Source organism: Dendrobates tinctorius, unplaced genomic scaffold (assembly GCF_039654945.1).
Source record: "Dendrobates tinctorius isolate UK_male_01 unplaced genomic scaffold, ASM3965494v1 ptg000241l, whole genome shotgun sequence".
Lineage (NCBI taxonomy): Eukaryota > Metazoa > Chordata > Amphibia > Anura > Dendrobatidae > Dendrobates > Dendrobates tinctorius.
In genome coordinates this window covers 12531568-12547383 of record NW_027361908.1, presented here as the reverse complement: position 1 = coordinate 12547383, position 15816 = coordinate 12531568, and the positions used below count along the sequence as shown (strand labels likewise).

Here is a 15816-nt window from a genome sequence, read left to right as displayed (position 1 = left end):
GGCTGTACTAGCTCAAAAGGGTGCTTCTACTCAGTACTGAACTAAGGGTCTGAATACTTATCACCATGTGATATTTCAGTTTTCTTTTTTTAATAAGTTTGCAAAAATTTCTACATTTCTGTTTTTTTCAGTCAAGATGGGGTGCAGAGTGTACATCAATGAGAAAAAAATGAACTTTTTTGAATTTACCAAATGGTTGCAATGAAACAAAGAGTGAAAAATTTAAAAGGGTCTGAATACTTTCTGTACCCACTGTATATGGAGCAGTGGGGACCATCATACTATATATATGGGGCAGTATCAAAGAAGGAAAGGTATCCATCAATATATCCATCAGTGAAAAATTAATTCAAAACAAAAATCTTTAAAGTAATAATATAACAATTTGTATTTTTATATGGCGCCAACATATTCCGCGGTGCTTTACAGTTTGCACACATTATCATCGCTGTCCCCGATGGGGCTCACAATCTAAATTCCCTATCAGTATGTCTTTGAAATGTGGGAGGAAACTGGAGTATACCCAGAGGAAACCCACGCAAACACGGGGAGAACATACAAACTCCTTATAGATATAAACACAGAGAAAAAAAGGAGTCTGAATCCATGTGTAAAAATATATATCCCAATTGTTTTATTAGATATATTACATATAGATAAATTACATCACACAAAAAGACATGATCAATGTATATTATTATGGCAGAGTGTAGAGCTGAGAGACCAAGGTGCAACAATAGTGCAGTATTTAGGACAATAGGGTATATCACACTTATATAGAAACAGCCTGTGCCGCAATGTAAATGAGGCCCCACAGACAAAGACAGGTAGAGGCATGAAAAAATCCCCCTAGTGAGGTGTACAATGGACCCAGTGATCCCTCCCCTATTCGTCGGTGGGTCATAACCCCAATCAGTAGCTCTTACCCATAACCGTCACTAAACGTCGGCACGCTATGCCCCGACGCGCGTTTCTTGTGGACTTCTTCCACACGTAGTTCACGAGATGTTAGACCCACGTTTACTAGATTACAACTACATCTAGCATAATATACTACGTGGGTCGTAGTACATGTAATATACTCTCTGATGTCAAATTTCGTGAGGCCATCCAATGACATGAGTGACGTGGATCGCTCATGGTTTTTACAAGCTAAACAACTTCCACATGGGAAGAAACCTTTCCTTTTATCAGGAATACCAAAGAGGGAGGGTGGTTTATTCACATAGTGGCTTCTGACCAACATATCCTTTAAATTCCTGCTCCTTCGTGCAGTCATCAAAGGAGAAGGAAACAATTGATCCTTAAGCACTGGATCTGTCATCAGTATTGGCCAGTGTCTTGTGAGTATCCTCCTCCATCGTCTCCCATTGTTGATTAAAGACAGATATGAAGCGTGTAGCGCCAACACCCGTCTGTCTCTTTTGTTCTTTAGACATTAGCAGTTCATCCCTCCTCACTTTTTTGGCCCTAGTATAGCCCTTTGTTATACTACATCTGCTGTACCCACGGTCTACAAATCTCCACCCAAGGTCACATGCCTGTCTCTCAAATTGATCATCAGAGGTACAGATCCTCCGGGCCCAGAGGAACTGGCCTATCGGAATCGCATTGATCGTAGAGCGTAAGTGTGCAGCTGATGCATGTAACAGAGCATTTACGGAGGTGTCCTTCCGATAAAGATCTGTATGTATTGTCCCATCCGTTTGCACATTAAGTTCAATGTCAAGAAATGTTATTTTATGCTGATTATAACTATAAGTCAACCTGATGTTGGACTCATTGCGATTCAAACCTGACATAAACGCATGTAGCTCATCAACTGTTCCTTGCCAAAAAAATAAAATGTCATCAATAAAATGAAACCATCCAAGGATCTGGGAAACGGCATGTGCGCCATCACTCATTAAGCTCCGTTCCCAACAGCCAAGAAATCGATTTGCAAAAGATGGCGCACATGCCGCGCCCATTGCAGTCCCCCGCTTTTGCAAAAAATATCGATCCTTGAATGTGAAAAAATTATGTGTCAGGATGAATTGCAACACCAGCTCACGTAAATCAGCATCCATATTACTGGATTCCAGATAAAATTGTGCCGCTCTCATTCCATCATCATGTTGTATGCTTGTATATAACGATTCCACGTCAGCTACCATGAGCAATGTGTCCGAGTCGAGAGACAGACCGTCAACCCACCTCAGGATGTCCGTGGTGTCCCTGACAAAGGAGGGCAGCGTTTCCACTTGTGGTTTCAGATAAAAATCAATAAATTTGCATATGGGGTCGCAAAGCCCTCCAATGCCAGAGACAATCGGATGGCCTGGGGGGGAAAGACAGATCTTTGTGAACCTTGGGCAGAAGGAAAAACGTGAGCACAACAGGAAATTTGACAATCAGGCCTTCAAGAACTTTTTTGGAGATCGTCCCCCTCTCACATGCAATTTCCAAGATAAACATAAGTTTCTCCCTAAATTGACATAATGGGTTACTTGTTAACTGAGAATAGGTATCTTTGTCCCTCAACTGTCTAAATGCTTCTTTTTCATACCCCTCCACCGGCCAGACCACCAGTTTCCCCCCTTATCTGCTGGTTTAATTACAACATCATCCAATCTTTTTAACTCCTCAAGTGCCTTTCGTTGCTGAAATGTAAGATTATCTCGCCCCCTACTGTTTTTAATCTGCTTAAAATCCTCCGTAACGAGGCGTGTAAAAATTTCAACTTGCGGGCAAAGTGACAAGGGGGAAACGTAGTGGATCTCGAAAACACAGGAGGCGGAGAGGTACCTGAAAATCCGGGACTATTCTCACGCTCCAAGTCCTCCAATATTTCAATTGCTTCTTGTTCAGAAACTTCATTACTGGTTAGAGCAGAAGATCTGGAGTGCAACTTTCAAACTCCTTATAGATGTTGTCCTTGGTGGGATTTAAACCCAGGACTCCAGCGTTACAAGGTTGTAGTGCTACAAAACCTCAGGAAAAATAACTGCCTTAACCTTTCGGTGATGAGACCCCATCTGTTGACCCCTGATGAACCCTCAGCAATCTAGAAGGGGAAACGCGTAGGGCTTTCCGTTCATCCATGGCTGATAAGTTTTGGCTTGTATTTATATACATCTATGGCCGACAGACCTACAATTTAGATGCTGCTCCAGTGTCTGATCTGCCCCATTTACAATGCTCCAGTACATGATGGGCCTCATGGATGATGCTCCAGTGCATCATGGGCCCTAATAATGCGCAATATATGTAATGTATATATGTAATGGGCCCCATTTGTAATGCTCCAGTGTATAATGGGCCCCTTAGATGCTGCTCCAGTGTCTGATCTGTCCCATTTACATTGCTCCAGTACATGATGGGCCCTATTTTTAATTAACCCAGGCATGGTATGTGAAAAGAGCTCCATGGAGTAATCTGAGGTGTGTGCTTCCACATCCTTCACTTTTGGTGTGGGTGAAGGACACAAGGAAAGGGGTTGCTCCTGACCAGAAGCCTGCAGTTAAGGAAAGGGGTTGCTCCTGACCAGAATCCTGCAGTTACGACCCAGTGCTTGCATTTTTTACAACTTCAAAAGAGGAGGCGATAGAGCTGGAGGCTGTTTCAGCAATGTAAGCCACAAACAGTTCCTGATACTCCGGCTTTAAAAGCAGTCTACCTACTCCCAGAAAAGGGAGCCTTCCAGGCCTTCCAGAGCTACACCATGACGCTGGCTCAACACCTCCTTCCTTCCTGTGTTTTTTGCACTACCAGCAGATGCACCACCACCACCATCAGTACCAGGTGTCCCTCCATGCCCACATCCGCGTCCTCTTCCACCATACTTCCTCATGTTTTGGAAAATAGTCCCAAAATACCAGCAGATATATGGTACTGTATCAGAAGCGTACAGCTCTATACTGTCTATGGATAACAGTAAATCTCCATATATATTTCATGAGGCATATACAGACGCTCCCAGGCTCAGTGTGGATTACCCAATAAAATAACAAGTTGAAAAAGGGTACAGTATCACCAGATACAAGGTATATATAGTATAGTGTGAACATTCTGATTCTCTGTATACATTTCAGGAGGCAGACACAAACGCTCTCAGGCCCAGTATGGATTACACAAGAATATGAAAAGCTGTAAATGGGTTATGTAACACAAATGTACAGCTGTATATAGTGTTGGGGTAATCTTAAAGTTCCAAATATGTTGCCGGAGTAACAGACAAACGTTTACAGGCTCATTATGGATTACACCAGAATCTAAATAGCTAAAAACACTACTGTATCAGAAGCGTTCTGCTGTATACAGTGTTGGCCAAATGGAAAATATCGGTATATATTTCCGTAGTCACCCTCAGACGCTCACTCAGTTTGGTTTTGACCATAATAAAAAATGTCGTAAAAAAAGTCCTGTGTAACAAGATAGCAAGTACATATTTTTTAGGGTACAATTGAAATCTCCGTATAAATAGTCCTGTAGTCACTCTCAGACACTTACACAGTATGGATTTGACCGTAATGCTAAATGTCGAACAAAGGTACTGTATAACAAGATACAAGCTGTATCGAGTATAGTGTGAAAATTTGTTTCTCCAATTCACAGTATATATTGAAGGCGTAACCCACACACACTCACTCACTATGGATGATGTAGGGAAGGTGGACTGACAGACAAACCAGCCTGTTGTGAGAAGCAGAGGTGTAGCGCAGTGTAGGTGTGAAACCGCTAAGATAAAGAGAAAGGGTGCAGTGTTTTAGTTTGCCCATTGGAGGGCAGTGGAGAGTGTAGGAGTGGGACTGAATAACTGCCATTGGTTAGAGAAACTGTTAGGTGATGGTGGGCGGAGATACCAGAACTGGAAGTATAAAAGGCTGAGGGAAGGTTCAGGAAGAGTCAGTCAGCGAAGCGAGCACAGTAAAGAGGAAGTTCTGCTGAGGAAATAGAGATAGTGGAAAGGCTCCAGAGAGGACTGACAGTTGAGGAGGTCATGGGGGGTGGCCCAGAGGACAGTAGCAACAGACAAAGACATCCTAGGGCTATCATACGGATGGTGTGCTCAGACTGGTGCAGCGCTGTGATGGTTGGGCCTAGGCCAGCCACAGTGGAAGAGCCACAGAGGACGCCACGATTATAGTTACAAAGGAAATGAAGGTACCGGGGCCTGTGTACAGAGAAATGTGAAACGGCCGTGGTGAATTGGATGGGCACTAAAAACGAACCTGTTCAATACAAACTCTGTCTCAGTCTCGTGTTTGTCTGCGGCAAGAAGAGGGTCCCCCCTGTAAAAAATGCGTATTCTTGTGCAATACTCAGGACTAGTTACCAGATAAAAATATAGTGGTTTATTTGGATTCTTCCATCAAAGAAAAGATTATTACAGAAAAACATAAAAATAGGTGAAGAGATTGTCCATTTGTTCATAGCAAAGCAACATGTATTCTTCTTTCTCTGGGATCCCACATGGCAAATGGCGTCTGTCTCTCTTGTTACATATCAGCTGTCCTTTCAATGCTATATCCGTGCAGAGATGACATCCTTGCGTCTGAACAAGGAAAGAGAAAAAGACTATGCATGTAAGTGGGATCACCACGCCAAAAACCAAATATTGATCTAAATATAATTTTTATTATAGAAAACACAAAAGCAGCAAAAGAGCAGCAAAAGACAACACACATAAAAACAATTAAAAAATCTAGTCAAATTGTAGACCGCTGGCTGCAGAACGTAGAGGCACCAATATAGAACAATAACATACTCAATGTCATAGCATATAGTACAGACAGTATAGTGGGGACACAAGTAGCACACAAATGACTGGACAGTAAAATAAAATCCTGTACCTATATATAAAGTGCATAGTACATGACTGGGAGTGACACTCGATACCTCCTGGGAGGAGCCCTATAATGTTTGGAATAAACCTAATAAATGGAGTATAAATACATAGTATAACTCCCAATGAGATGAAGTCAGTAGCCCAAGAAAGTAGCCAAAGTTACCAAAAGGAAAAGGGCTGATAATGTATGTCTGTTAGAGACCCCAAACTGGAGTATAATACATCACCCAAAGGCATAACAGTCCGTAAGTCCAGTCAGAGGTCGCCCCAGCGTCTGTGTGTGGTGCCAGCAGCCACCGTGGAGTACAATGACCCACGCGTTCCGACACCGCTAGGTGTCTTTCTCAAGGTGAGTGCTATTGCAAACTCTAAGCGCCGCTTATTTAAATCGAAAAAATCACAGATAAATCCAAACCAGGTGGCGACTGGTGGCGTGCAGGGAAAATCATGGAGGCGGAAGTAACCTCACAGCGTGTCTATTGCGCAGGCGCCTTCGCGCGGCAACCAGGACACAACGATTGAAGTCTCGTGAGACTAGAGTATCCCGCGCCTGCGCGGTACGTCCGAGCGGGTAAACACAAGCAGCCTTGTGAGCGCTTGTAACCTCACAGCGTATCTATTGCGCAGGCGCCGTCGCGCGGCAACCAAAACACAACGATTAAGGTCTTGTGAGACTAGAATATCCCGCGCCTGCACAGTGCGTCCGAGCGGGTAAACACAAGCAGCCTTGTGAGCGCTATCAGCTTACAACAAGGAACAACAACTCAAATGAATAACAGATCACATGCATGCGCAGTTCAACCCACAGATGGCCATGACAAGAAGGCGAACATAGTGTAAAGCATGCATGTGCATAACCAGCCTTCCGTCAAGGTGGAAAAGTATTGAGATAATGCACACTCAAGACCTGTGGAGGATGTATATCCCACGGATACGTACTGAAGCCCAATGGGCACAGGGTTGGTTATTTATTGGTATTTTATAGGTATAATAGCAAATCATTAGAAAACAAGTATCCACACCTATAAGGTCAATCATACACATGCACATAACCCCACAAAAAGGTTTATCAACCAAATCCACATAAAATGTGGACTAGAGCATTTTTGCAGGCAACATGCATCATAGTAACTGAGCACTAATCAGGGTATATACCCTAATTGGCCCTAGAGCAGGGTATCAGCGAAAACACATGTGGTGCACCACTACTACTGTAACAGAGGGGCAGCGCTTAATACAATAAATATTTTAGACCCCTCACGCATGCATCTGTAGTAATCGAATGTTACGGCCCAAAGACAAATGGCTCAGATATTCACATAATAAAAGAAAAAATCAAATCAAATATGTATATACCTACTATTTTTATATAACAAAGACCATAGTTGTATTAAATTGGGTCATATAGGTGCCCCCACACACACGAGGTCTCATTAATGTACACCTAAATCTGTACACTCAAAATGGTGATGGTCACAATTCCCACACCAGGATGTGATACAGAGCAACAATAGTATGAGACACATTCAAGAGAATCTAGATCAACAGACGACCAAAATTCGTTACAATAACAAAAACAGAGGATCCCAAAAATAAAGGGAAACAGCCGCATAGTGATGAAGTCCTCATAGTTTATTCTTGATTTTTTTCCCTCTTTTCCCTTTTTAATCTTCTCATGATGGTTTCTTTTTTCTTTATTCTTGTATCTCGGGGTAGATTACAACAAAAAAAAGGGTATTGCTAGAAGACAACCACATGTGAACGACTTGAGGAGAACGGAAACTGAGAAAGGTCACAGACTACAGCACGCAGAAAAATCCTAGACCTAAAACCTATGTAAGGGAGAGCAAAAAAGGGGGCAACATCCAAAGTTAATAAAGGAGCTACAGCACCCAGTCTATAATTTCTTATAGAAACCATTATATAACAGTTCCTCATTAAGCCCATGTGGTGAAAGGCAGTCCAAGTCATATATCCATCTCGCTTCCCGCCGAAGGAGCTCTTCTGAGATGTTGCCCCCCCTAATGTTAACACTAACCCCCTCCAGTCCCATGACCCTGAGGGAGTCAGGGGAGCCACCATGGTTATCAAGAAAGTGGATGGCTACAGAGGTCAACGGTTTCCCCTTACCCCTGTCAGCCCTTGCCGTCATGATATTCGAGAGATGCTGCTGTGTCCTACGTCGTAGTTCCTGCGTTGTCTGTCCCACATACAGTTTCTTACACCCGCAAACCAGGGCGTAAACCAAGTTGCGAGAGCGGCAGTTGAGATACGCCTTCGGCTGGATCTGTAAGGGCAGACACAACGTAGACAGTAATCTATTAGTCAAAATTCTAGGACAGATGGAGCAATCCCCACACGGAAACGTACCCCTAGTGTCATTACCAGTACGAATCTTGGTAATTGGACGTCTGAAATGGCTGTTAGATAGAATATCCTTAAGATTCTGCGCCCGTCTAGCCACCACATTTGGGCATTCATCTATAAAACGACGCAATTTGGAGTCACCCAGCAGGATGCCCCAATTGTTCCCAAGAATTTGATAAACATCGTTCCACTGATTGTGGAATCTCGTAATGAGACTGACTCGATTTCGCACTCCCCTTACCCGTGGGTTAAGGAATTCCTCCCTGGGTCTATTCCTGGAAAACTCGAAGGCCCCAGATACGATCCTCCTTGGGTAGCCTCTCTCACGAAATCTGATAGTTGTCGTGATTCCCTCAAGAAGTCTTCCGTGCAACTGCAATTTCTCCTAATTCGAATGAATTGTCCCTTCGGGATTCCCTTGCGTAAATGTGCAGGATGAAAACTTTCAAAGTGTAAAACATTATTGGTTGCCGTTGTTTTACGGAACAGCGTCGTAGTAATACGATTATTGCACACTCCGATCCTGAGATCCAAAAAGTCCACCGAACTAGAAGAAAAGGTGCAAGTAAGCCTGATATTCCAATGATTCTCATTTAGCATTGCTATAAAGTCCATTAGCTGTGTTTCGGATCCCAACCAAATGATAACAATGTCATCTATATATCTATACCACTTAAAAACCCATTTGGAAAAACCGTCTTGTTGATATACGTGTGTCTCCTCCCACCAACCCAAAAAAAGGTTGGCGTAGGAGGGCGCACACTTAGCCCCCCATGGCTGTCCCAGACACTTGCCTAAAGAAAGCCCTGTCAAAAACAAAATAGTTTTTTTCGAGGACAAACTTTAGGAGCTCCAGAATAAACGTGTCATGACCTCTGTCACCCGTAGTGTGTTGATTCAAAAAATAAGAGACGGCCTCCATACCAAGGTTGTGACTGATGTTGGTGTATAGAGCCTCCACATCTAGGGTGACAAGAATAGTACCATCGGGGATTTCCAGATCCTTCAAAAGCAATAGCAGGTGAGTGGTATCTCTGACAAAAGACTCCAACCGTTGGGCCAATGGCTGCAGAAAGAAATCAAGATAAGCACAAGGTTTCTCATATAAACCCCCCAGCCCAGAGACAATGGGTCTGCCCGGAGGCTCAGTGATCGATTTGTGTACCTTAGATAACAAATAAAAAGTTGGTACAACCGGGTGGTTTGTGGTAAGAAAATCTAGCTCTTTTTTGTTGATAATACCATTCAGGAGTGCCCTAGAAAGTAATCTATCTAACTGACCCTTAAAAATTGTGGTCGGATCTGAGGGTAAGATTAAATAGTACTGAGCATTATCAAGCTGACGGCGGACTTCCAGGCAATACATATCTTTAGGCCAAAGAACGATGTTGCCGCCCTTATCAGCCTCCTTAATTTCGAAGGCATCATTGTTTTTCAAGCTCTTTAATGCCAGTTTTTCCCCTCTATTCAGATTGTCATGACGAAACTTATCAATCCTGAGTCTCTTAATATCCCCACACGTCTTGTCGAAAAATATCTGAATTGTTGGGACTAGAGAGAAATTCGGGGAGGCCTGAGATGGCAGTTTACCAGTAAATCTCTTACATCCAGTACCAGCCTCATTTTCTGCTAACAAGTCTAACAAGTCACGTAGTACTTTTCTATCCTGTTCGGGTAAATCCTCAATAAGAGAGGGTTGTTGGTACAACATTTTGAACATCAATTGACGACAAAACAGATATAAATCCTTCGTGAGTTCAAACTTGTCAAGACAATTCATGGGTGAAAAAGAGAGACCCTTAGACAGAAGTTTAATTTCTGCGTCTGATAATTCATATGAAGATAGATTAATTATCTGCAATCCCACCCCATCTGGCAAAAGGCCAGATTGAGAGGTGTCCTCTAGTAACGTCTCCTGTTGTTGAGTCTCGTCTCCCTCCTCGAGTTCGGAGACCACACTCGTGGGTTCCTGTTTCGTTTGGGCCGGTGTCTTGGGTTTCCTTCTCCCCCTTCTAGACTGCTTTCTCTGTCGCTTGTGTCGGTAGATAAAAAATCACTATTTTGTGTAGTTGCACCTAAATTGGTAGTAACATTACTGTCATTGTTAGCGGTCACTGAAGTCCGATACCTCACATTGCCCTGATGTGTCCATTTAAAGACCCGTTGTCTATCAGAGTCTAATTTGTCTCGTTGGAATTTATTATTTTTGCCCCTAATGATATCCTTCTCATACCGATCGACCATTTCCTTAAGTCGATTCCTAAATGGATCAACCAATGTTTTTTTGTCAAAGGTGTCAAGTTTGAGTTCCTTGTCCCTGATCTCATCCCTGATCCTAGACAACAAAGCTTTATCCTGCTCAATCAGCATGTCAATTATTATATAAGAGCATTTTTTCAGGCCAGTTTCCCAAGTCAGTTTGAACTCATCATCAACTTCCCAAGCCGGGAAGATTTGGACTCTCAGTCCACGTGGGATAAGGCCTAGTCTCTTATATTCTTCCAAGCTCTTAATGTTCCACCAAGTCTTGGTCAATTTCTTATGTAGACCCAGCAAATCAGAAGACAAACTCTGAAAACCCGTATCAATAGCCGTATTGCAGGTCATAACCTCACTATCTCCACCAAAAATTTCCCTAACTTGTTCCTGCCAAGCCGCCTCTCTGGCATTTAAATCCATCAAATAATAACAAGGTGTGCCACCACTCTAAAGAACACTCATGAAAGATGAGTACAACAAGCTGATTAGAAAACAGGTGAGTGGGCACCAACCAAGTAAATACTCATGCAGGGATCACCACATGCAAGTTAACTAGACAAATGAACAAGGAAAGAGAAAAAGACTATGCGTGTAAGTGGGATCACCACGCCAAAAACCAAATATTGATATAAATATAATTTTTATTATAGAAAACACAAAAGCAGCAAAAGAGCAGCAAAAGACAACACACATAAAAACAATTAAAAAATCTAGTCAAATTGTAGACCGCTGGCTGCAGAACGTAGAGGCACCAATATAGAACAATAACATACTCAATGTCATAGCATATAGTACAGACAGTATAGTGGGGACACAAGTAGCACACAAATGACTGGACAGTATAATAAAATCCTGTACCTATATATAAAGTGCATAGTACATGACTGAGAGTGACACTCGATACCTCCTGGGAGGAGCCCTATAATGTTTGGAATAAACCTAATAAATGGAGTATAAATACATAGTATAACTCCCAATGAGATGAAGTCAGTAGCCCAAGAAAGTAACCAAAGTTACCAAAAAGGAAAAGGGCTGATAATGTATGTCTGTTAGAGACCCCAAACTGGAGTATAATACATCACCCAAAGGCATAACAGTCCGTAAGTCCAGTCAGAGGTCGCCCCAGCGTCTGTGTATGGTGCCAGCAGCCACCGCGGAGTACAATGACCCACGCATTCCGACACCGCTAGGTGTCTTTCTCAAGGTGAGTGCTATTGCAAACTCTAAGCGCCGCTTATTTAAATCGAAAAAATCGATCGATTGGCTCTAGGGCCAATTAGGGTATATACCCTGATTAGTGCTCAGTTACTATGACGCATGTTGCCTGCAAAAATGCTCTAGTCCACATTTTATGTGGATTTGGTTGATAAACCTTTTTGTGGGGTTATGTGCATGTGTATGATTGACCTTATAGGTGTGGATACTTGTTTTCTAATGATTTGCTATTATACCTATAAAATAGCAATAAATAACCAACCCTGTGCCCATTGGGCTTCAGTACGTATCCGTGGGATATACATCCTCCACAGGTCTTGAGTGTGCATTATCTCAATACTTTTCCACCTTGACGGAAGGCTGGTTATGCACATGCATGCTTTACACTATGTTCGCCTTCTTGTCATGGCCATCTGTGGGTTGAACTGCGCATGCGTGTGATCTGTTATTCATTTGAGTTGTTGTTCCTTGTTGTAAGCTGATAGCGCTCACAAGGCTGCTTGTGTTTACCCGCTCGGACGCACTGCGCAGGCGCGGGATATTCTAGTCTCACAAGACCTTAATCGTTGTGTTTTGGTTGCCGCGCGACGGCGCCTGCGCAATAGATACGCTGTGAGGTTACAAGCGCTCACAAGGCTGCTTGTGTTTACCCGCTCGGACGTACCGCGCAGGCGCGGGATACTCTAGTCTCACGAGACTTCAATCGTTGTGTCCTGGTTGCCGCGCGACGGCGCCTGCGCAATAGACACGCTGTGAGGTTACTTCCGCCTCCATGATTTTCCCTGCACGCCGCCAGTCGCCACCTGGTTTGGATTTATCTGTGATTTTTTCGATTTAAATAAGCGGCACTTAGAGTTTGCAATAGCACTCACCTTGAGAAAGACACCTAGCGGTGTCGGAACGCGTGGGTCATTGTACTCCGCGGTGGCTGCTGGCACCATACACAGACGCTGGGGCGACCTCTGACTGGACTTACGGACTGTTATGCCTTTGGGTGATGTATTATACTCCAGTTTGGGGTCTCTAACAGACACACATTATCAGCCCTTTTCCTTTTGGTAACTTTGGTTACTTTCTTGGGCTACTGACTTCATCTCATTGGGAGTTATACTATGTATTTATACTCCATTTATTAGGTTTATTCCAAACATTATAGGGCTCCTCCCAGGAGGTATCGAGTGTCACTCTCAGTCATGTACTATGCACTTTATATATAGGTACAGGATTTTATTATACTGTCCAGTCATTTGTGTGCTACTTGTGTCCCCACTATACTGTCTGTACTATATGCTATGACATTGAGTATGTTATTGTTCTATATTGGTGCCTCTACGTTCTGCAGCCAGCGGTCTACAATTTGACTAGATTTTTTAATTGTTTTTATGTGTGTTGTCTTTTGCTGCTCTTTTGCTGCTTTTGTGTTTTCTATAATAAAAATTATATTTAGATCAATATTTGGTTTTTGGCGTGGTGATCCCACTTACATGCAGTCTTTTTCTCTTTCCTTGTTCATTTGTCTAGTTAACTTGCATGTGGTGATCCCTGCATGAGTATTTACATGGTTGGTGCCCACTCACCTGTTTTCTAGACATCCTTGCGTCTGTGTCTCATGATGGGGAGGGAGCAAGAGCGACCCCTAGAGTAAGCCCCCACCTTAAATATACATCTTTCAAAGCACGTGGTCTCCAGATATGGAGTTGTCCTTTTCCATGAGCTAACCTTACAAAAATAGCCTATGTAATGTCAGCTAAAGCAATGTACAGAACTGCGTGTAATAAGCAATTAACAGATTTTTAATATTTAACAATTCCCCCTTTTGAGGGAGACAGACATTAATTGGAACCCTCAAAATATAATGAGATCTTCTTTCTTCTTTTCTTCTTAGGCAAAATAATTTAAATATCAATAATAATAATATCAGATTATTGTTATACGTACTCAATGACATAATTGATGTGAATTCATGTTATGGTAAGCCGTGAACAATATTCATATAAAATATGTATAATTATACTTCCCTAAATCTAAATTGAAGCACCTCAGGTCCAGTCATCATCATCATCTGATGTCATCTGGTCTTCATTTTGATGTCTTCTGTCTTCTTCTTGATTCTTTTAAAGCACAGTTTTTCTCTATTATAATTCTTTTGAGATAGCATATAGCTGTTGTAGGAATTGTGTCATGTGTCAAATCAAAGTCCATAAATTCAAATGTTGATAAGAAAACAAAGTCTGTAGATGAAATGTAGCTTTAATATCTGTGCAGTGTCACCTTTAAAAACCTGGACTTACATTGGCTCGCCTTGGATATTCTGGAATCCTCCATCGGCACTGGTCTTTGAACAGGTGTGACCTTTTTGGTCAGCAAAGCAAGGGTTAAACTGACTCTTCCTTGCTAAACATAGCACCATTACCAGTCCTTAGTCCTAGTGCACAGGACACATGTCAGGGTTGTAGCTTCCTGACAATTACCTTCATTGTTCACCAGCTTTACAGGTGATTGGAAACCACTAGAACTTGATAAGAGCGTGATAATACAGTTAATCTCAGCATCATAGGATCATCGTCCTCTAGTTGTCAGGTTAGATACTTTAATTGTGACTGTCAGTGGTGGATACTGCACTTGTAATTAACACAGTCTATTACTCAGAAATCATAGCTTTGTTACCTTCTGGGACTTCTGGATAGTGGCGTTCTTCTTCTTGCAACTGGTAAGAATCAATTGAATTTAGAAATATGAAAAGTCTTTATTAACGTAATTTCAGTATCTTGCTTCAAGTCTTCATTTCCTATTCTATACCAAATCTGATAATTTTCCTAACCTATAATATCACAGCGTACCATAGCAATCAGTAATATCCATATACTCATTATCAGAATTTGTACCATATATGGATTTCAAAACAATAATAAGTGATAATACATTATTAACCATATTCTTCATGTGATAGAACATTTTTTAAGCCATAGGTGTAATTACCTTTTTCAACCCATAGGTGTCAGTGTGTTTTATGAAAGAAGTGTTTTCATCTTTATTAATAAGGAATATATTTATTATACCAATAGTATGTAAGAATGTATAGCCATGAACCAAAATACCAAAATAAGAATATATGAGTGAGTGAATGGTGAACGAAAGAATCGTTGCATATAACTCAGAATTGAAACATTTTCCTTTGTAATGGAACCATATCATCCCTATATTTAATGAAGCAATATTCTCATAGTAGATATTACTTATATTGATGTTTTTTTTCTTGATTGACAGAAAAAATAAAAATTGAAAATGAAAAATAGAAATAAGAATAAAAAATAAGAATAAAAATAAGAATAAAAAATAAGAATAAGAATAAAAATAAGGCCTTTATGTTGATACCAAATGTAGAGTAGTTATGGCCTCAGTAACATATACCCTTAATATTTCCATGATCTGGATTATTTCATAATTGTCATAAACTTGTATTACCAAAACATTCAAATTATGCAACTTTGCATGTAATATTCTTCTTAGTGTAAATAAATGACTCTTTATAATACTTAATGTTATTATACCCAATACTTATACCATTGTACCTTATTTATATTTCTTCTTTATTAAAATGTGTGAAGAAGAGGTATTAATCAAATGTGATGATGTAGTCAGGATCAAAAACACATTTTCCCCCTTAATACCAAAAAATATTGTTTCATGAAATAATTCATTTATCAAAACCAAAATTAACAATAATTAATTTATAAATTGTGTGAATATTATACTTGCTTTATACCAAATATTTGTCTGAAGATGTGTAACCAATCTATGTAACCATTAAACATAAAATTGAATATCATAAAATTATCCTTTGGAAAAATTAATTTAAATGTAGATTTTCTTCATAAACCATTTTGATGTGCGATTGCACCTATCCACAATTAACTAAATCAAGAAATAGTTACTACAGAAATATAGAAATATATGTTGTACAGCATTAAATATCTTAATATTCTAATAATTTAACTGACCTGCATATTTCTCCTAAAAATAAAGGTTTTGGGTTTTTTTTTTCTTCCTTGCATTCAGAATCCTGAGGCATCACATACATCAAACGTATCACATTACTCCTAAGCAGCTGCTCATACACTCATCTTGTCATATGTCACTCAGAC

At 41.0% G+C, this 15816-nt stretch overlaps 1 long non-coding RNA gene across 1 annotated transcript in view; it reads right to left on the bottom strand.

Moving 5' to 3' along the window:
• Positions 1 to 624: 624 nt before the first annotated feature.
• LOC141060645 (uncharacterized) overlaps positions 625 to 15816 on the bottom strand; it is a 100642-nt gene continuing 85450 nt past the window's right edge. Inside the window, exons 3-6 of the long non-coding RNA XR_012222739.1 lie at positions 9122 to 9263; positions 8439 to 8744; positions 7961 to 8117; positions 625 to 5536 (exon numbers count right to left, since the gene is read on the bottom strand). This is a non-coding gene — a long non-coding RNA (uncharacterized lncRNA). The remainder of the gene's footprint in view (positions 5537 to 7960; positions 8118 to 8438; positions 8745 to 9121; positions 9264 to 15816) is intronic.